This window comes from Mirounga leonina, unplaced genomic scaffold, assembly GCF_011800145.1.
Source record: "Mirounga leonina isolate KUSES-001 unplaced genomic scaffold, KU_Mleo_1.0 Mir_126, whole genome shotgun sequence".
Taxonomy (NCBI): Eukaryota; Metazoa; Chordata; class Mammalia; order Carnivora; family Phocidae; genus Mirounga; species Mirounga leonina.
In genome coordinates this window covers 21,032,322-21,053,421 of record NW_023270314.1, presented here as the reverse complement: position 1 = coordinate 21,053,421, position 21,100 = coordinate 21,032,322, and the positions used below count along the sequence as shown (strand labels likewise).

General features: G+C 42.3%; 1 long non-coding RNA gene and 1 pseudogene across 1 annotated transcript; both read right to left on the bottom strand.

Moving 5' to 3' along the window:
- Positions 1-1,024: 1,024 nt before the first annotated feature.
- On the bottom strand, positions 1,025-2,525 carry LOC118008648. The gene is made up of 3 exons (XR_004678738.1): positions 2,356-2,525; positions 1,791-1,907; positions 1,025-1,414 (listed from the first exon to the last, which is right to left on the bottom strand). It is a non-coding gene; the product is annotated as an uncharacterized LOC118008648 (long non-coding RNA).
- A 258-nt stretch (positions 2,526-2,783) lies between these two features.
- Positions 2,784-21,100, bottom strand: part of LOC118008987 — a 33,449-nt pseudogene continuing 15,132 nt past the window's right edge.

The following is a 21,100-nucleotide window of genomic DNA, read 5'->3' as shown; positions in this document are numbered from 1 at the left end:
CGAGAAGCCAGGCCGTGGGGACCCCGGCTTTGCCCCCTGCGCGAGAAGTTGGGGGGAAGCCTCAGTTTGTCCACGCACACTTCGGGCGGCGGGCGGCAGGCCGAGCGGGCCCGGGGAGCGGGCCGGGGCTCCTCCCGCCCGCGCTGCCGGACGTGACCCGCCGCGCCCGGCCGAACGCCGGCCAGCCCGGGCCCCGGGCGCCCCCCAGGGCAGCGCCGCGGGCAGGAGCGCCGGGGAGGGAGGCCCCGGGCGCCCCGGGCTGCTCCCTCCCGCCGAGCCCCGCGGCCGGGCCCCTCTGGGAAGGGCTGGAGGCGACGCGGGGAGGGGGTCGGGGGAGGAGGGAGCGTTCCCGCAAATCACATGATTTTCCCGCTTATATAAATCACAGCTTGTTTTTCTCCACTGGCTGCAGACTTAAAGGTGCAGTGTCTTCTTTCTCTCTCCAGGGCCGGGTGCCTCGGGGTGCTTCTGTCGGCCCCTGAGCTGCGCTGGAGGGGGCTTCACCCCCGAGGGTGCCAGGGCTTCCGGTTTGGGGAGCCCCCCCATCCGTCACCACCCCGGGGACGTGTCGTTTTAGCTGGAAACCAGGGAGGGACCTGGAAATTCGATCACCCAATGAGCAGGCAGAGCCGGGCTGGCGAGGTCGGTCAGAGACCTCTCTGGGGACCAGCGAGCCGCTGATGCCCAGGATGCCTGTGAGCGATCTTGAGCCGAGGGGTTAAGATGAAATTGACTTGTGGGAGATCTATGTGGCCAAAATCAGGCTTCCGAGACTGATGCTTTTTATTCTCACCAGCCCTTGGCTATTTGTTTGAGGCCAACGTATGTGGGAAGAAAAAAATCAACACAGGTATTAAGCACCGACTCTCTAAGTATTAGGCACTGTAGGGAGAAACCAAGACCTATTAGTCTTTAGCTTCAAGTGCTTTATACTGTTTGGGCGGTGAGATACAGACGGGAGAGATGAAATAACACTGGTCCATTTCAATGCCTGTTCCAGGAGGTATGCAATGACTGCCCGCTGAACCGTACAGATAATGAGTCGTGCAGGCTTCCAGGGAGGGCTGGGAGAGGGCAGGAGGGAGGAGGGGGACAGCCTGTGGGGGATCTGGGGACCACAGGTGGGGCGGTGTTAGGGTGTTGTGCAGCGAGCAGTCCCTTTGGCTCAACGGAGGAACTGGAGAGTGGAGGAGTGGGGCCTGAGGCTGGAAAGCCCCGGGGGGTCAGATGCGCGCAGCCTGGAGTGCAGGGCTGTGCGGATTTGATTTGACAAAGGCGATGTGGGATCTCACGAGGGTGCAGGGCAGGTAGGTGGGGGGAGGCGTCTGGCAGCAGTGTACAGCATAATCTGGAAGCACGGAAGGAACCAGCTGGAGGCTTCTGCCGAAACCAGGCAGACACAAGGTTCACAGTGCTAGGATGTTAAGGGGAAAAGTAGAAGTGGAAAGTGAGAGGTAGGAGATATTTTGAAGAAGGAACAGAGATAATCGAGTGATTGTGTATTTGGGGAGGAGAGAAATGACCCAAAGTGACCGCGATTTTGAGCTTGGGAGGCAGGGAGAAGAGGGTTCCCCCAGGTGGAGAGGGTGTGTCATCTCGAGGGGCGGAGCTCCTTTCAGAGCCATGTTTGTAAGGACAGTGGGATCCCAACTGGGAACTGTCCAGGGGGCTGGAAATCAGGACAGAGGAACAGCACAGAGGAACTAACCCAAAGGATGAAAGCGATACTACAGATCTGAAGGGGAGCTAACAGAAAGGGAGAAAGAGAAACAGGGCCGGGGAACACCAACCTTGGGGAGGAGAAGCCGGTGGTCAGGCTGTGAAGGGAATATGCAGCGACCTGGGTGAGTAGAGGTTCTACCTGGACTTGGTTAAGTTGTTTACTCTCGGAACCTTAGTTTTCTGATCTGTAAAATGGGGATGACAACACCTGCATCGTATTCTGTTTGGATTAAAGGAAACATAGGCAGCATCTCGCTCTCAGCACGGTGCTTGGCACATGGCAAGTGCTTAAAGCAAGTGTCCTCTCCCCACTTCCTTCCCTTCTGGCCCCCTCCCTCATTTCCTTGAAGTGGCAGGCACTTGAACAGAGGATAATTCTCTCTTTAAAAATTTAACTGGCTGTTGTTGCTGTTGTTTTTCTTCTTCTTCACCCCCCTTCAGCTCCTCCTTCCCCCACCCCCCAGTCCTTGTCCTTCTCCTTATTCTGAGGCTGCCACTGCTTCTCCTTTTCCTTCTAGAGCAAACCCAGTCTCGCTTGCATGACTAATTATTTGAACCGGATATACCCTCCATTAATAAAGGAAGGAAATAATAAATTTTCCTAAGGGCCTCTTAGCTGAAGATGACTATTACCTCATTTGCTCTTTCCAGCAGCCTGCAAGGTTCAGGAGGGTAGGTATTATGAGGTCCTTCCCCACACCTATAGCTGAAGAAATAGAAGAACGGTTGTAAAAAGTTTTGTTGTTATGTTAGAGGACCACCTGTCTACCAGTACGGTGCAGGTCAAAGATTTCCAAACTTTTATTTTTAGCCTCCTCTTTTTGGAAATAAATTTTACCTGGCAGTCAAATAAAATAGATTAAAAAAACCAGAGTTCTGGCTTCAGTGCAGTGGGGAGGTTCTGAGGGTCCATCGCTTGGCTCTGCTCCCATCCTGCCCCCCCCTCCCGGCCCTGGGGCCAGTCTGGGAAATGGGACTTTGGGTTGCCCCAGAAGCACTCAGAGCCTCTTTCTCTACACTCAGCTTCTTTCTCTTCCTTTTTAGCTGCAAACTTCCTGACTTCAGAGGCCAGGCTGGAGCCCAAGAAGGCTTTGCGGACCCGTGGCTGTGCTCCTCGTGTGAGCCAAGTGTAGTCCCTGGCGGTGACGCCCGCAGCTCGGCTCTGCCCGCGTTCCGGCGGCGGGGGGTGCGGACCAGCTGAGCAGGACTAGCGCGGTTCCAAGGCCAGATTGCCGTCTCTGGTCAGACCCCAGCAGCAGCGCCCCATGTCGCCAGGGCTCGCGAACCACCTCGGCTGGGGTGTGCTGGCCTGCTCTGCTCCTGTGCTTCGGGTCTTTATTCCGCTTTGAATGGGTTTCTTGAAAAACACACTCTTTGACGTAAAAAAAAAAAAAAACCAAACAGTTTATGGTCTTTAGAATGTTGATTTGAAATAAAGCGAATATTGGTGACATGCTCTGCAGATAGTTACATAAAGCTGTGAAAGAGCCACAAATAATTTACTCTAACTGCAGCACTAATTATTGTCCTGTACAAAGCAGCCGCTGCTAGGAGTCGTTTCTTTGAGTGGTATCAATTCCCCAGGAGATAAGCATTATAAAAATGATTAAAAGAATTTCATATGATTTTTGTCATTTAAATAAAATCTCAATAAACCAGCATCTAATCTTATACTGTTGTTTATTTTTTCCACCGCTTTATCTATTTATTCGCATTATAAGGGTAATACACACTAATGGTAAAAATAGAAATGCAAATCATTCTGAAGGGTGTAAAATGAAAGGTAGAAGTCCCCTCTCATTATCCATTCTTATTCCCCTGAGTAGATTGAAGTTAATGGTTTCTTGTGACCCAGAAATTTTTTGTTATACATATGGGGGTGTGTGTGTACAGCCAATCTAATATTTTTCCACAAATGGTCTAGTCCTACAATTTTTTCCCACTTAAATATGTATCTTGACATACAGGCCTGTCTCATTCTTTTTAATGATTGTCTAGCTCTGGTGTTTCATTGAATACTGTATATAATATTCCCATATTGTGTTGCTTCCCTCCCCCCCTTATAAGCTGCTACAAAAAGCATCTTTGTATATATTGTTGCAAGCTTGTGCATATGCTAATACATATGTAAGATAAATTCCTAGCAGTGGAATTAAGTGAAAGTATATATACATTAAATTTAAAAAATTTTTATTTTGTACTACTTGAAACATATACAAAGAAAAAGACATAAAGAATAAAAAGAGCTTAAAAAACAGCTTTGCCAACACAGGTAAATGCCCCTTTGTACAGCCCTGCTTGTCATCCCTCCCATTCCACCTAAAGGATGCCAGGATTCTGAATTGGTATTTATTATTTTCATGCAATGATTTGAATATTTTTACCTTGTACATTAAGGGTACTTTGCTGTATGTATTCTTCTGAGACTTGCATCTTTTCCTCATTATTATATTTCTGACATTCTTCCATCTTGATACCATTTTTGAGTTAATTTCTTTTCAGTATCAAATAACTTCATATATATGAATATATGTATCCATTTTCTGGTTAGTGGACATTAAGGTTGATACTTATGTATCCATTTTCTGGTTAGTGGACATTAAGGTTGAATCAATTTTTTCTGCTACAAACAATGCTGCCATGAACATTTTTTTAGGAATTTATTTTTAAGTAATCTCTACACCCAACATGGGGCTCAAACTTACAACCCCGAGATAAAGAGTCCCATGCTCTACCCACTGAGCTAGCTGGGAGCCCCTACTATGAATATTCCTGTGTATATCTCTCTGTTGTCAGTATGTGGGGACTTCTCTAGGGTATTTATTTGCCTAGGAGGGAGTGGCTGTTTCTTGGAATAGGAGAATCTTTGATGATTTTAGAAGTTGTTCTTCAAAGTGGTTTTACACTCTTAAACCTGCCTTTAGTTACTCCACATGCTCACCAACACTTGGTATTGTCCAACCTTTTAATTTTTGTGTATTTGATAGACGTGAACTTGTGGTTTTCATTTACATTTCTCTGGTTACTAGTGAAATTGGGCATCTTTTCATATATTTTGTGGCTATGCATATTTCCTCTTATGTAAATTGCTTTTGCCCATTTTTTTTTTTTTTTGTCGGAGTGTTTGTCCTTTCCTTGTTGACTTACAGAATTTCATTATATGTTGTGCTTACTGGTCTGAGTTAAATAATATCTTTTTCCCAGTATGTGATTGTCTTTTCACTTTTTTTTTCAAAGATCCTCCCCTTTTTTTAGTAGGCTCCATACAAAGCATGGAGCCCAACTCGGGGGCCTGAACCCACCAGATTGAGGCCTGAGCTGAAATCAAGAGTCAGATGCTTAACCGACTGAGCCACCCAGGTGCCTCTCAAAGAGCCCATATTTAAAAAAAGATTTTATTTATTTGAAAGAGAGAGAGAGAGTTGTGTGCATGAGGTGGTAAGGGGTAGAGGGAGAAGTAGACTCCCCACTGAGCAGGGAGCCTGATGTGGGACTCAATCCCTGGGACCATGACCTGAGCCAAAGGCAGACTTTTAACCAACTGAGCCACCCAGGTGTCCCTCAAAGACCCCATTTTTAAGTAATCTCCACACCCATCGTGGGGCTTGAACTCACAACCCTGAGATCAAGAGTCCCATGCTTTACTGGCTGAGCCAGCCAGGTGCCCTGATTGTTTTTTCACTTTTTAAATGGATGACTTTTGATGAACAGAAGTTGACTTAATGTAGTTGAATTTTGTATTCCAATTTTCAATATTGTTAATTGCCCAGTTTATCCTTCTGTCAGTAGAGTACACGATTACCTGCCTGTTTCTCTCACTTCTGCCAACACTGGGTATTATTGATTTTAGTTTTTGTTAATCTGATAGGTGAAAATGGTGTCTGGTTGTTTTGATTTGTCTTAATTATGAGTAAGCCTGAGCATAATTTCACAGGGGTACTGGCCTTTTGCATTCTTTTGCTGGTTTTATTCTTCATTTTTCTATTGGGTAGTTCACTTTTTCTTAATTGATTTTCCTGATCAGTTTGTAGGAGTTTCTGAACGTTAAAGAAATTTGCCTCTGTTCCGCCAAGTATGTGGCTGTATGCTGTATGTGTACCCCTTAACTGCAGCCCGTTGATGACGGAATTGGGGAACCTTGGCCTGTATAACACATTTACCCTCTTCGGCCTTTGAACACTTGGTCATATTGAGCAACAAAGTAAAAAGCTGTGTTTGGAGACTCTGTGGGGGTGGCAGGGAGGGAACCAGTGCGGTTCTGTGTTAAGTAGGGAGGACTGAGGTAGAGAGAGAGAGAGAGAGAGTGTGTGTGTGTGTGTGCCTGTGGGTGTCCATCTGATGGGGAAGCGTAATAAATATGGAGACCAGAGAGGAAGTTTGAGTTGTGCCCCGGGCAGTTGTGGTGTGGCCTATAATCTTGTTTCTCAAGTTGAACGTTGCTAATGCCTGGATGAGTAAGTCCAAGATATCTTGGGTAGTATGGCTCCTCTGGGCTGGTGGGGAAAGTAGGGGAATTGAATAGTTCTGAGGGTCTAACATGAGCCAGGCACCATCCCAGGTAAGCATTGTTAGGTGGGGAAGAGGAAGCTTTGGAAAGCTACCCCGGTCCAGGTCACATGGCTGTAATCGGCCAAGCTGGAACCCAGCTCGGGACCAGCTCACTCCCCATTCCAGCTCTGAACTATACTGATGGTTCTACTGTGATTAGGCTCAATTAGGAGAGGGCTTGGTAAAGAGATTTGTCAGAATTTTCTAACAAGAGAGTAAAATTAGGACATATTTTAAATAGATTGCCATCTCAACAGTGAAATGTCACATTTCTGTGTTTTAATGCTAGTAATTGGCTTAAGTAGTCCTTCCAGGAGAACACAGGTAAATGAACAGTAATTATAATTGGACTCTACTGAAAAAGAGCAATAGTCTTAATAGTCCTGTTCACTCCTAAAAGAATGTTCAACATAGAAACCAGCCAAGATTCTATTTTCCCCACTCTTGTGTTTGGTAGAATTTGGATGACACTAAACTTTCTCTTCACTCATTTTTTCATTCAACAACTATTCACTAAATGCCTACTTTGTGCCATTTTGCTAAAAGCTGAGAGTGAACAAAATAGACCCAGGTCTTGTCCTCATGGAGCTGAAGGTCTAGTGGAGAGGTTAAAAAAAAAAAAAAAAAGTGAAAAACCCCCCACAAATGAAATACCAACTGTCCCAAGTACTATGGAGGACATATACAAGTAATGTGACCGAGTAATATGGGGAGTGACTTTAGATGGGGGGAGTCAGTGAATGTCACATACACTTGGTGGATGATTGGGCACCCACACATATTTTTTGGTTAAAAACACCTCCTATAATCAGCCTCCTTACAAATTTTTAAAAGATTTATTTATTTATTTTAGAGAGGGAGGGAGAGACAAAGAGAGAGGGGGAAGGGCTGAGGGAAAAGAAATCTCAAGCAGATTCTGTGCTGAGTATGGAGTCCATTGTGGGGCTTGATTTCAGGACCCTGCGATCATGCCCTGAGTCGAAATCAAGAGTCAGACACTCAACCAACTGAGCCACCCAGGTGCCCCCAAACAGTTTTCTTTTAGCACAGGAGAAACAGCACCAGTGGATGAAGAAGAAAAGCAGGGCATGGAATGATCTCTTCTGGGGGCTACAAAATTAAAACAAGGATGAAGTTCCCTGGACAGCCTCTCCTGCTCAGTTCTTCTGAATGAAAGTACCACATGGCCCTAATGCAGTCTTTTATACTGTCTGGGTGTGAATCATGATTTTTTTTTTTTAAGATTTTATTTATTTCAGAGAGAGAGCAAGCAAGAGAGAGTGAGCAGGAGAGAGCAGGAGCCGTGGTGGGGAGGAGCAGACCCTCTGCGGAGCAGGGAGCCCGATGAGGGACTCGATCCCATCCCAGGACCGTGGGATCATGACCTGAGCTGAAGGCAGACGCTTAACTGACTGAGTCACTCAGGTGCCCCGGAATCATGATTTTTGATGGAAATTTCCTACTTGGGGTAAATAACTACCACCCATCTTTAATGGCAGGGCCTGAAAGCATTCCTGGAGAATATAAAATCCAGAGGTCTGTCCAGAACCAATATGAAAAATCCTTCTCCTGAATTTGCTGCCCTTCAAGATAAAGCAGCTTCCTCCAAGCAGGTTCAGAGGGTTTGCTTTCTGCATCCCACCTGCGACTCCCAACCCACGTGCCCATCCACCAAGGGCCGGGGAGCAGGCCACAGCTTAAGTGTTTTCTTGGCCCAGCAAACCTGTCTCCTGCAGGGACTGTCTTCATTCACAAGACTTTCATTTGGTTGTTTGAGCCATGATGACAGTGCCAGGCTTTCAAGAATATACTTTGATGATCATGATTAGGATTCACCACCCATCTATCTCCCAGGACATTTTGGGGGGACTTTTAGTTAGTTTGTCTTGCTTTTAATTATATTATTTTCTTAACAAAACACCATTAACACACCTAAAAAAATTAATAATAATTCTTTGGATTCACCTAAATCCTCAATCCACCATCAAATTGCTGGTTCTTTTATTTGGGTTTGAAGAGGACCTCTCTTTCTAACCATTAAAAAAAAAAAAATCTTAGTCGTTCTCTTTTCTCCTCTAGTCCCTCTTGCTAAGCAAAGTAACTTATAGCTCTAGACAATTTCCAGGTTTTGGGCTAGTCACCCGTGGGTGAGATTTTACTTTTCAGGAAGAGGGAATAAAGGAAAACTGATCCAATTTAAAGTGCGCCTGATAGAAATTAAATCTTTGCCTCCATTAAACTGGTGTTTGGGGTCCATCTGGTGGCCAGAAGGTTTTAACACAAATCGGGTCTTCTTGTTGCCCCCTTGTGGCCAGAAGTGGTATGACACCATAGGTATCTTTTCCCCTGCTTTAAGATTACAGAAATAAAGATCAATCAGGAAGGAAGTGAGTTAACAGTTAGTTTACTTAACACCCATAAGGCAGATAGGGCTCAAAGATAAACTAGTAGAATACTGGCACTGGCATGGTATCTGTGGTTGCTGCCTGCTGCCCTCAGAAAATCCAAATTTACAATTTTGTGTGAAATGGGGTGTGAATATATGACATATTCTCAATTACTAATTTTTGATCTTTAGCCTGTGCCAGAATCACAGAATTTTAAAGCTGGAAATGTTTTAGATATTAATCAGCAAAATTTTATTGTGTTTTTCCTATTAGCCTCTATACTAGTGCTGTTAGGGACCGAAGATGAACTGGGTATGTATAAGCCTTGTCCTTAAAGGGTTAAAAGTGTAATGGTAAAGGCAGATAAACAAGTAAATGCCATGTAGTGTGCAATAACAGTGGAGGAGCATGCATGCTGTGAGGACAGAGATGCAGAATGGCCACCTCTACTTGGAAGTCCATGAGGGCTTGAAAGACAGGAGGTAGCATCTCATCTGTGTCTTGCAGAATAGGGAGCTTTACAGGTAGGCTGGGGGAGGGTGGAGATAGAAGAGGGAGGCCCAGGCAGTTGAAAAGCTCATTCAAGAAGGTGGGATTGCATTGGGTGTCCAGTACTGCAAATATGGTTGTAGCATATGGTGTGAGGTGCACAGTAGTTGCTCCATAAATCCTTGAATGAATGAATGAATGAATGATGATGATGATGGTGGTGGTGGGAGTGGTGAGAGAGGAGGGTGAAGAGCTTAGGTGGTGGGCAGGTCATAACACTAAGGAGTGTGAATGTTATGCTGTAAGAGCTGAAGGAGGGTGAGCTGGAGGGCCACTGAAGGTTTTAAGCAGCAGAGTTACAAGATCAGATTTATGTTTTTAAAATACTTTGGGTAGCAGTAAGAAGGAGGCAGAGAACTAATTAGCAGGCTACTATAATAATTCAGTGAACAGTGACGAATGCCTAAGACAATAGAAATGGGAACATTGAGGAAGGAATGGGTTTGAGTACTACTTAGTATTTTTTTTTATTTTTTCCAGTTCTATTGCAATATAATTGACATATAACTTACATTAGTTTAAGGTGTATAACATAATGATTTGATATATGTAGATGCTATGAAATGATGACCACAATAAGTCTAGTTAACATTCATCACCTCCCACAGTACAATTTTTTTTTTGTCTTGTGTTGAGAACTTTTTTCTTTTTTTTTTTTTTAAAGATTTTATTTATTTATTTGAGAGAGAGAATGAGATAGAGAGAGAGAGAGCATGAGAGGGGGAAGGGTCAGAGGGAGAAGCAGACTCCCTGCTGAGCAGGGAGCCGGACACGGGACTCGATCCTGGGACTGCAGGATCATGACCTGAGCCAAAGGCAGTCGCTTAACCAACTGAGCCACCCAGGCGCCCTGTCTTGTGTTAAGAACTTTTAAGAGCTACTCTCTTAGCCACTTTCAAATATATAACACAGTATTGTTAACTACGATCATGCTGTATGTTACATTCCCAGAACTTATTTATCTTATTACTGGAAATTTGTACCTTTGGATCACCTTCGCCTAATTCCCCCACGCCTCATTCCCCCACCTCTGGCAAACACCAATCTGATCTTTGTTTTTATGAGTTTGGTATTTTTTTAGATTCCACATATAAGTGAGATTACACGGTATTTGTCTTTCTCTGTCTTATTTCACTTGTATAATGCCTTCAGGGTCCACCCATGGTGTTGCAAATAACAGGATTTTCTTGTTTTTGTGGCTACATAATATTCCACTGTGTGTGTGTGTGTACATGCATGTGTGTTTGTATGTGTATCACAATTTCTTTATCCATTCATCCATCCATCCACAATACTTAGGTTGTTTCCATGACTTGGCTATTGTGAATAATGCTGCAATGAACATGGGGGTGCAAATATTTCTTTGAGATCGTGATTTTGTTTCCTTCAGATATATACCCACAAGTGGACTTGCTGGATCACATAGTAGTTCTATTTTTAATTTTTTGGGGAACTTCCATACTGTTTTCCACAGTGGATGCACCACTTTACATTCTCACCAGCAGTGCACAAGTGTTCCCTTTACTCAACATCCTCAACACTTGTTCTTGTATTTTTGATGATAGCCTTTCTAACAGGTGTGAGGTGATATCTCATTGTGGTTTTGATTTGTATTTTCCTGATGATGAGTGCTATTGAGCATCTTTTCTTGTACTTGTTGGCCATTCATATATCTTCCCTGGAAAAATGTCTATTCAGTTTCTCTGCCCATATTTTAATAAAAAAATTATTTTGCTACTCAGTCGTATGAACTCTTTATATATTTTGGGTATCGACCCCTTATTAGATATATATGGTTTGCAAATATTTTCTCTCCTTCCATGGGATGCCTTTTTATTTTGTTGATGGCTTCCTTTGCAGAAGTTTTTCATTTGATGTGATCCCATTTGGATTATTTTTGCTTTTGTTGTCCTTCCTTTTATTGTCAAATCAAAAGAAATCATTGCCGAAACTGATGTCAAGGAGTGTACCCTCTATGCTTTTTTTCAGGAGTTTTGTAGCTTCAGGTTTTACACTTGTTTTAAGTCCATTTTGAATTGATTTTTGTGTATGGTGTAAGAAAGTGGTCCAGTTTCATTCTTTGGCATGTGACCATCCAGTTTTCCCAACACCATTTATTGAAAATCCTTTCCCCATTGTATATTCTTGGTTCTTTTGTCATAAATTACTTGACCTTGTGTGCATGAGTTTCTTTCTGGATTCTCTAGTCTATCCCATTGATCTATGTGTCTGCTTTTTTGCCAATACCATACTGTTTTGGTTACTAGGTACTTTGTACTATGGCTTGAAACCAGGAAGTATGATACCTTCAGGTTTGTTCTTCTTTTTCAAGATTGCTTTGGCCATTCAGGGTCTTTTGTGGTTCCATACAAATTTTAGTGTTTTTTTCTAATTCTGTGAAAAAGGCCATCAGAATTTTGATAGAGATTGCATTGAATCTGTAGATTGCTTTGGGTAGTACAGACATTTTAACAATATTCTTCCAATCCATAAGCATGAAATAGCTTTCCATTTATTTGTTTCTTCTTTAATTTCTTTCGTTGGTGTCTTATAGTTTTCAGCATTCAGACCTTTCATCTTTTTGGTTAAACTTATATATAGGTATTTTATTCTTTTTGGTGCAATTATAAATGGCATTCTTTTCTTAATTTCTCTTTCTTATAGTTTGTTATTAGTGAATAGAAACACAACTGATTTTTGTATATTGATTTTGTATTCTGCAACTTTATTGAATTTGTTTATTAGTTCTAACAGGTTTTTCTGGAGTCTTTAGGGTTTTCTATATAGAATATCATCATGTCACCCTCAAATAGAGATTAATTTTACTTTTTCCTTTCCGATTTGGATGACTTTTATTTCTTTTTCTTTCCTAATTGCTTAGCTAGGACTACCAGTACTATGTTGAATAAAAGTGGCAAGAGGGGCATCTTTGTCTTGTTTCTGATCTTGGGGAAGAGGTTTCACCTTTTCACCATTGAGTATAATGTTAGCTGTGGGCTTCGCATAGGTAGCCTTTATTATGTTGAAGTTCATGACCTCTATACCCACTTGGTTAAGAGTTTTTATCATGAATAAAACTTTTATTTGAATTTTTTCAAATGCTTTTTCTGGATCTATTGGGATGATCATATGATTTTTATCCTTCATTTTTTAATATGGTATATCACATTGATTAACAGATGTTGAACCATTCTCGCCTCCCTGGAATAAATCCCACTTGATCATGGGGTGGGGGTTAAGAATGAAGAGTGGGTTGAGACCTGGGGATGCCATTAGGAACTGTGATGAGGTGAGCAGAGGCAGAACCAGGTTTTGTGGGGCTGAAGTGTTTACAATTTGGGGGTCCTTTAAGAAAAAAGCATGCAAAATTATCTAAAAAATTGCCCATTTAGATACCTATTTGGGATGAGAAAATAAATCACAACCAACTCTTGATGCTTTGGAGATTCAGAATGCTTTCTTCTGATATATTTTTAGGCAATTTTCCAGAATTTCACACACAAATCCTTTCTGATTGGAACCTGGCTTCGCCTCCCCCCCTCCAAGATACCTCTACAACTTCTAGCAACTCCCAGAGGCCTGCAAGCGATGGTCCAGAGCCTGCAGCTTTGTTAGCCTCCCTGTGAATCACCTTTGGAGGTGACTAGGGTGTGGGGTGAGTGATGTGGTACAGATCAGAGTTGAGATATAAGGTTTGGAAGAAGGATTCTACACATTACCTGAGGATAAAAACTGAAGGGAGTGGGGGCAGAGTGTGGGGAGAAATGATGTTTTATTTTTCAGATCTTGTAAAAAAAAAAAAAAGCCCCACATCAAAACTGCCGTGTTAAAGTGTGATGTCCCCCTTTCCACTATGGTGAGCTCTAGTAGATGAGTAGGTGTTGTGCCGAAGAGGCCCCACCATCTTGTCTCCAGGGTCATGGAGATGGTTTAATGAAAGGGATACCTGAAAACTCTGAGTTTTGAAAATGAAACAGTCTATTAGCAACAGTTTTACTCTTTTAATTTTCTTTATTGCAAACACATAGAAGAAATAGTCGTTTGTGTACCTGAGGGAGAGAGAGAGAGACAGAGGGAGAGGGAGAGAGAAGAACAGAGAGGGAGCTTGTAAGCAAGCCAGGGTTCATTATCTGAATAACTTTTTTTTCCATAACTTTCTAGATTGGCTGCTAAATCTTGTTTTAAACTAAATATAAAAAAAATCACCTACACTGATGAAGACAATTATTCTAAAAACAGTTTTACATTTGGTTATTTCTCTAAAAGACAAGGATGCTATGAGGAAATATCTAGGGCAGATTGCCTTTACAAAGGGGACAGTTGAAGGTGGTTTAGGTCTAAAAAGCCTAACCTTTTCCTCTGTCGTGTAACCTCCTTCCCTGCGTGTCTGTACGTTTAATGATAGACTGATACTCTCTTAAGAGACCTGTGAGCTGGCTGGCGCTGAAGGTCTGGCACAAAAGGTGAACCTCTTAGAAGGGAGAGGGATGAATGATAGTCTTCATGATAAAACCTAGTGAATGGAGTTGATTGATGATGTTAAGAAAACAGAAGACATGTGTGAGCAGACGAATTTAGTAAGCCTTGGACACCGCTTACTTGCAATTCACAGAAATGTAGTAACACATTTTCTATAAGTTTTAATAAATTTTGCAAATATATCTAATGTTATTAGAGATGGGTTATTGCCTATCAGACTTTAGCAATTTAGAGTGACTTATTTTATTAGATCTCTTCCAGATGGTAACTGTGTGACTTAATTTTTTTTTTAAAAAGGACAAAAGGTAGAGAGATGGAGATCACAGTCTGGCCCGAGTAGAAGTGGGGTGCTGCTGGGGCCCAAGTGCATTGAGTGTTTAAGTCGGGGGTGTGGGTGGCACTTCACTGATGAGTAACAAAAGGAAAACCGAGGAAGCTGTTGGGGACAAATATGGCCTCCCACACTTTTTGCTGAGGGACACCTTGCACAGGAGCTAGTCACCAGCCTCACCTTCTCTATGCTCAGAATAGAGTAAGATGCACAGATGTGGGTGGAAAAGTGGTAGGTAGGATAGTGGCCACCTAATCCCTGACATCTGTGAGTATGTTAAATCATATAGTGAAAAAAGACTTTGCAGAGGGAATTAAAGTTATGAACATTAACATAGGGAGATTATCCTGGATTATCCAGACGGGTTTAATGTAATCACATCGTAATCACATGAACCTCTAAATGTGGAAGAGAGAGGCAGGAAAATGAGTCAGAGAGATGTGAATGAAGAAGAGGCGGGGAGACTTGAAGCTTGAGAGGGACTCAAACCTTGGCTTTGAAGACACAGGAAGGGGGCCAAGAGCCAAGGAATGTGGGCGGCCTCTAGAAGCGGGGAGCAGCACTCGGATGGCAGCCAGCAAGGACGTGGGGACCTGAGTTCTACAACCGCAAGAAACAGAATTCTTCCAACAGCCTGAATGAGCAAGGAAACAAGTTGCCTCCTAAGCCCTCAGAAGGGGATGCATCCCTGCCCACACATTGGTGAGACCGTGTCAGACTTCTGACCCACAGAGCTGTAAGATAATACATGAGTTTTAAGTTCATTAAGTTTATGGTCCATCTGTTACTGCCGCATTAGGAAGCTAATACAGCAGGTAGGGCACTACTTAATTTCTTATGTCTGTGGTCCTTTACTTTTTGGCAGTCATAGACCCCTTTGAGAACCTGATGAGAGCTACAGATCTTCTCTCTAGAACAATTAATATACACACAAAACTGAATACAATTTCAAGTGGTTCATGGATGCCCCAAAGCACATCTTATGGACCCAGGTGAAAACCCTTTGCAGATGATAATGTTCACAGGAGACGAGCAGGGCAAAAAGAGGCTTCCTAGGGATAGCTTCGTCATCTCCCACCAAAGGCTATCCCAGAACCTGGGGGAGCACTTAGCTGGATTGCACTGAGCTAATTCAGTTTTAATGAATGAATTTCCTAGATAGCAAAGCTGAATGAATCATCTCAGCCTGATCTTTTACTGATGGGCTCCTTGAAATGAGGCCACACTATTGAGTATGACAGTCAGTCTTCACCAGATAGCTAGTGATATTGAGTGATTTGAGGATCACTCCAAAAAATTAAAATGTGAAAGTCACTAAGAATGGGTATTGATTTTACTCCCCAGAGAATATGCACAGGAAAAAAAATCCCCATATTCCTTAGTAAATTAAACTTACTATAAGTTAGTGACATTATTAATGTTATGTAGGCTTCTCATTTGTTTAGAGCAGTCCTGCCTGTCCGATGGAAATCTAATGGGAACCACTTAGGAAATTCCAATAGCCACATCAAAAAAGGTAAAAAGAAAAGGTGAAATTAAGTTTAATAATATATTTTATATAATCTATCTAAAATACTATTTCAACATGTAATCAATATAAAAATGCCGATGACATATATTCCATTTTTTTCTTTTTTTGTCAAATTAAGTCTTAGAAATCTAGTGTGGAGAGTACACTTATAGCACAACCTGGGACTAGTCACATTTCAAGTTCTTAGTGGCCACACATGACTAGTGTGAGCACAGGAATGATTGTCACTTGCTCTTCCCTTTGATCTATACACAGTGACACCGCCGGCAATAATATGGGAAGAAAAAGAAAATCTAAAGATTATTTTTTTTAGATTTTCATTTATCTGGTTGACCCAAAGAAATTGTATGTGACCTTCTTTGTACATAATAGGCCTTTAATATACATGACTATTTTTTCCCATTAAAAATAGAATTTCAGTATTGGAAAAGACTTCTCTAAAATCATTTACTTTTTTTTTTAAAGATTTTATTTATTTGACAGAGAGAGGACAAGCAGAGGGAGAGAGAGGGAGAAGCAGGTTCCCTGCTGAGCAAGGAGCCCGATGTGGGACTCGATCCCAGGAGCCTGGGACCATGACCTGAGCTGAAGGCAGACGCTTAACCGACTGAGCCACCCAGGCGTCCAAATCATTTACTTTTTAAAGTGAGGAAGCGGGATGCCTGGGTGGCTCAGTCAAGCGTCTGCCTTCAGCTCAGGTCATGATCCCAGGTCCTGGGATCGAGCCCACATCGGGCTCCCTGCTCTGCGGGAGGCCTGCTTCTCCCTCTCCCACTCCCCCTGCTTGTGTTCCCTCTCTCACTGTCAAATAAAAAGATAAAATCTTTAAAAAAATAAAAAATAAAGTGAGGAAGCACAGGTTAGAAGATGGAAAGAAAACAAAGAATACAGACGCCTTTCTGGCCTTCCTTACATGGGGTTTTATGTACTAGTTAGTATTTATTGAGCTACTAATGTGTCAGACACTAAAACCATCATTATTAATCCTACAACAACTTTACAAAGTAGATCTTATTTTCCGCATTTACAGATGAGGAAATAGAGACCTAGAAGTCTCATAATAATGTGTCCGAGGTCAGAAAGCTCATTACTACAGAGCCAAGAGGCAAAACTACCCTTTTTTAGTCCAAAGCCCTTGCGGTTTCTAATAGGCCACGCAGCCTCTGTCAGGCTGGCAGGGAGAGGACCACGAAGTGCTCGCGGATGAAGGGAAGGAGGGGTGAAGGGTAAGAGAAAGAGCAGAGGAAAGACAGTGGAGGTACGGCATAAGTGGGGAAACACGGTCAGATGAAGTGTTGGAATCTTCCACCCGCCATAGGTCAGTGGCTTGGAGGCCTGTCCTTGACAGCCAGCCAGGCGAGTGGGCTTTGAGGAGGCGCAAGACGAAGACATTGGTGAGCTGCCTGACTCCTTTAAAGACCAGCGTTGTGGCTGGTTACACAATCTTTGTCCACTGACAGATGTGCTTTTTCCTGCCTGGGACTCTGAGGATGGTAAGAACAAAGTGAGGGCTAAGGGCATGTGCCCTCTATTCACGCAACGTCCTTGAGCCTCGCGATTTGCAGCATGCACTTGGTCTGACCCAAGAAACATCTGGTATCTGCTGTCTTCTTTGTGCATACGTCTCTTGCTGATGTTTAGTTTCACACTCATAGTTTAACCTTTCCTTGTTTCTTTGTGCTAAAGCTTCCCAAAGCAGAAAATTATTTTCTTATAGGATGAAAACACGTGAATGACACGAAGATACACTCTGCAGGGAAGATGAGCACCACACCAGTCTTTGAGACAATGATAAGGACAGAGGTGTGTGGGCACGGGTTTGGCTATCCTCAGGGCATAATATTCTGCTGTGGCCTGCTGCTGGGTGACAACCAGACCAGCTGCAGGTTTTAGGCATGCACCATGCTTTTTTCAGGTTCCACCAAACACATTGTTCCAAAGCATAGCTGCCAAAAAAAGGGGGGAGGGCAGCAAAGTCCAAATAGAAAATCCACATAATGAAACCCATAAATGTAAGGGGTGCTTATAGTTCTATGGACTTCCACCTACAATTCTTTTGGGAAAAGCATCAATTTCAGGATATATATGGTGGTTATGATGCAATTATTTTTTATTAAAGATTTTATTTGTTCATTTGACATAGAGAGAGCAAGCACAAGCAGGGGGAACAGCAGAGGGAGAGGGAAAGGGAGAGGCAGGCTCCCCGCTGAGGAAGGAGCCCGATGCAGGACTCGATCCTGGCTCATGACCTGAGCTAAAGGCAGATGCTTAACCAACTGAGCCACCCAGGTGCCCCTATGATTGTATTTTTTAAAAAAATGAGTATCACCAGTGGTTTAAAAACCACTGTGAATTCTGTTGGTTAGGCAGTGGAAAAACAGGCATTCTCATCTATTGCTGGGATGAATGCAAAATGATATAATCTCTGTAGAAGGGACTTTGGCAATATCTAAGAAAACTGCCTATAAATTTACCATTTGACCAAATTCTGCAGGAACTTATCCTGAAGAAACATCTCCAACAATACAAAACTATACATGCGGATTATATATGGCAGTATATTTGTAATTGCAAAATGTAGGAGATAATCTAAATATGTATACAAAGGAGACACACCAAATACCCATAATAGAGTAATACACACATAATAAAGTACTAGGCAGCTTTTATGGAGTGATTTTCAGGATTTACTGCTCAAAGAAAAAAGCAAAGAGCAGAAGAGTATATAGTATGTTACCTTTTGGGTAAGAAATAAGGGGAAATAATATACATGTATCTGCTCATTTTTTACAAAAATATACCCTGGAAGAATAAACCAAAAACTAATTAAATTTGCCTACAGGAGAGAGGGGACAAAATGGAAGGGATGCAGGAGAGAATGACGAGAAGGAAGGCTCTTTATGGTAGAATGCCAAGTAATAAACATAGGAGGAATGATAAGAGTTAGAAAATCACCATTTATGCATTTAGCATACTAATAATCTAGACAAGAATCATCAGTGGGTGCTAAAAGTTTGTTGTAGAAAATTTACTGCGGAACAGCATATTTATATGGTCTCAAAGTATATGTCTACAGTTATTTATTAAATAGAAACAGAAAAACAAGACAAATCTAGCTGAAACCACTTCCTCTGAGAGATCAAGATTGAAAACATCATCACAAATGATACAAGTTGAGGCGTCTCTTGAAGTGATGGACATAGATTGCTTGTGTAGTGTTTCTGCCCCAAATGTATAATCTGAATTGACTCCTGAAGAAGCGATGGGAACAAAACAGTGGTCCTGTACTCTTCAAAAATGTTGCTGTCATGAAAGATAAAGAAAGGTTGAGGAATGGATTAAAAGAGACTAAAGAGCTATGATAATGATGTTATAAAAACCAAACAAACAGGGGCGCCTAGGTGGCTCAGTCGGTTAAGCATCCAACTCGATTTCAGCTCAGGTCCTGTTCTCAGGGTCATGAGTTCGAGCTCTGCATCGGGCTCCATGCTAGGCATGGAGCCTACTTAAAAAAAAAAAAAGGAAAAAACCCCACACAAAGATGTTATTAAAAAACAAACAAAAAAATAAAGAAAAGAAAAAAGAAAAGGGACATGATAACTACATGAAGTATGTGGTTCTGGAATGGGAAAAAAGATTTCTCTAGAGAATAATACTGCAAGGCGCCTGGGTGGCTCATTTGGTTAAACGACTGCCTTCGGCTCAGGCTGGAGTCCCGGGATGGAGTCCCACATCGGGCTCCCTGCTCAGCAGGGGGTCTGCTTCTCCCTCTGACCCTCTTCCCTCTCGTGCTCTTTGTCTCTCATTCTCTCTCTCAAATAAATAAATAAAATCTTTTAAAAAAAAAGAATAGTATTGCAAAAATTAGCAAAATTTGAGTATGGATGGCATATTAGATAATAACATTGTCTACATATGAAATTTTCTGATTTTTATAATTGCTTTGTGTTTGGGTAAGAGAATGCCATTGTTCTTTTTTTTTTTCCTTTTCTTTTCCTTTTTTTAAAAGTAGGCTCCACACCCAGCATGGAGTGCAATGCAGGGCTTGAACTCATGACCCTGAGATCAAGACCTGAGCTGAGACCAAGAGTCAGACCACTTAGCCGACTGAGCTACCCAGGCACCCTGAGAATGCCACTGTTCTTAAGAGATACATGTTGAAGTCTTAGAAAAGAGGGCCATAAATTTCTGCAACTAAGTCTCAAATAGTTCAGCAAAAACAAATAAAAAACTGAAAAATTCCAAATGACTATAATATCTTCTTGAAAAATATAAAATACTATAGACATTTCTATGGAGTTATGAGGCCTGATCCCACATTCTCCCATCAAATGGATTTTCTCTGGCTCCTTCTTTAGTTTGTTATAGGGGTAGCTAGAAAAGTAAAATGTAGTATAATGCATTTATTATCCTTTTTAGGCTGAAGGTAATAAAGTCTATATCTTTTTTTAAGGAAATGGGATATTTTCCAACATACTAACTTTTCCAAATTGTTCCAGTCAGACTCACTTGTTTACAAGAAATAGAGAGACACTCAAGCTAAAGTGATAACTGCAAGGAGGGGGACAAAATTTCCTGGCACGCTACACATAGGAGACACACTGGGATTAGGCCTCAGAGAGACCAGAGCTGAAGAGTGGCTATGGATTTAAGCAGAAATGTGTGGGCCTTAGCTTTATGCGTGGCATCAGTGTGATTGAGTGATACCTTACACTTTTCTGCGTCCAACTAGTCAGCCTAGGGATTGGCTACTCTTGAGTCAGGAATGTGCTTTTATCAGTCGTGATACTCTTGGCTGAAAGTAATAGAAAATCCAGTTCAAAATCGTTTAAACATTTGCTATCTTATGTAACAATAAAATGGAGATAGGGCATGTCCTCAGTGACCTCATCAAGGACCCAGGTTCCTTTCATGTTTTTGTTCTGTCATCCTCAGCATGTAGGCTTTTCCTCTGGAGTAATGAAAGCTGCCACAGCTTCAGGGGTTGACAAGACCCGGAGAAAGAAAATGAACTGTCCCTACCTTTTGTTCCTTCCTAAGAGCAAGGAATAACTTTCACAAAAGACATTCAGCAGACTTCCCCTTGGCATCTCATTGGCAGAGTTGGCAAAGGAAATGGCAGTTATCCCAACTGACTTACACTGATCAAGATTGATCCTCTTAAGGCTAAGGAGGAGGTGTCACAATGCAGTTGGACACAGAAACCTAAACACATAAATTTTTCCTTTAGAATGGAAGAAGGGAAAAGAGGGTCTGATACTGGATACACTGCCACATCCTTGTCCATTATACAGATATATAATACTTGTGAAAAATTTAAACCACAAACTAAGAAAATAATTGCAGTTGTAAAGAGGAATGAAGAATATGTATATTTACTACAATGGAGTGAACTTCAGGTCTACTGGTAAATTAAAAAAGCAAGGAGGAGGGGCACCTGGGTGGCTCAGTTGGTTAAGCGTCTGCCTTCAGCTCAGGTCATGATCCCGGGGTCCTGGGAGCGAGCCCTGAGTCCCTGCATTGGGCTCCCTGCTCAGTGGGGAGTCTGCTTCT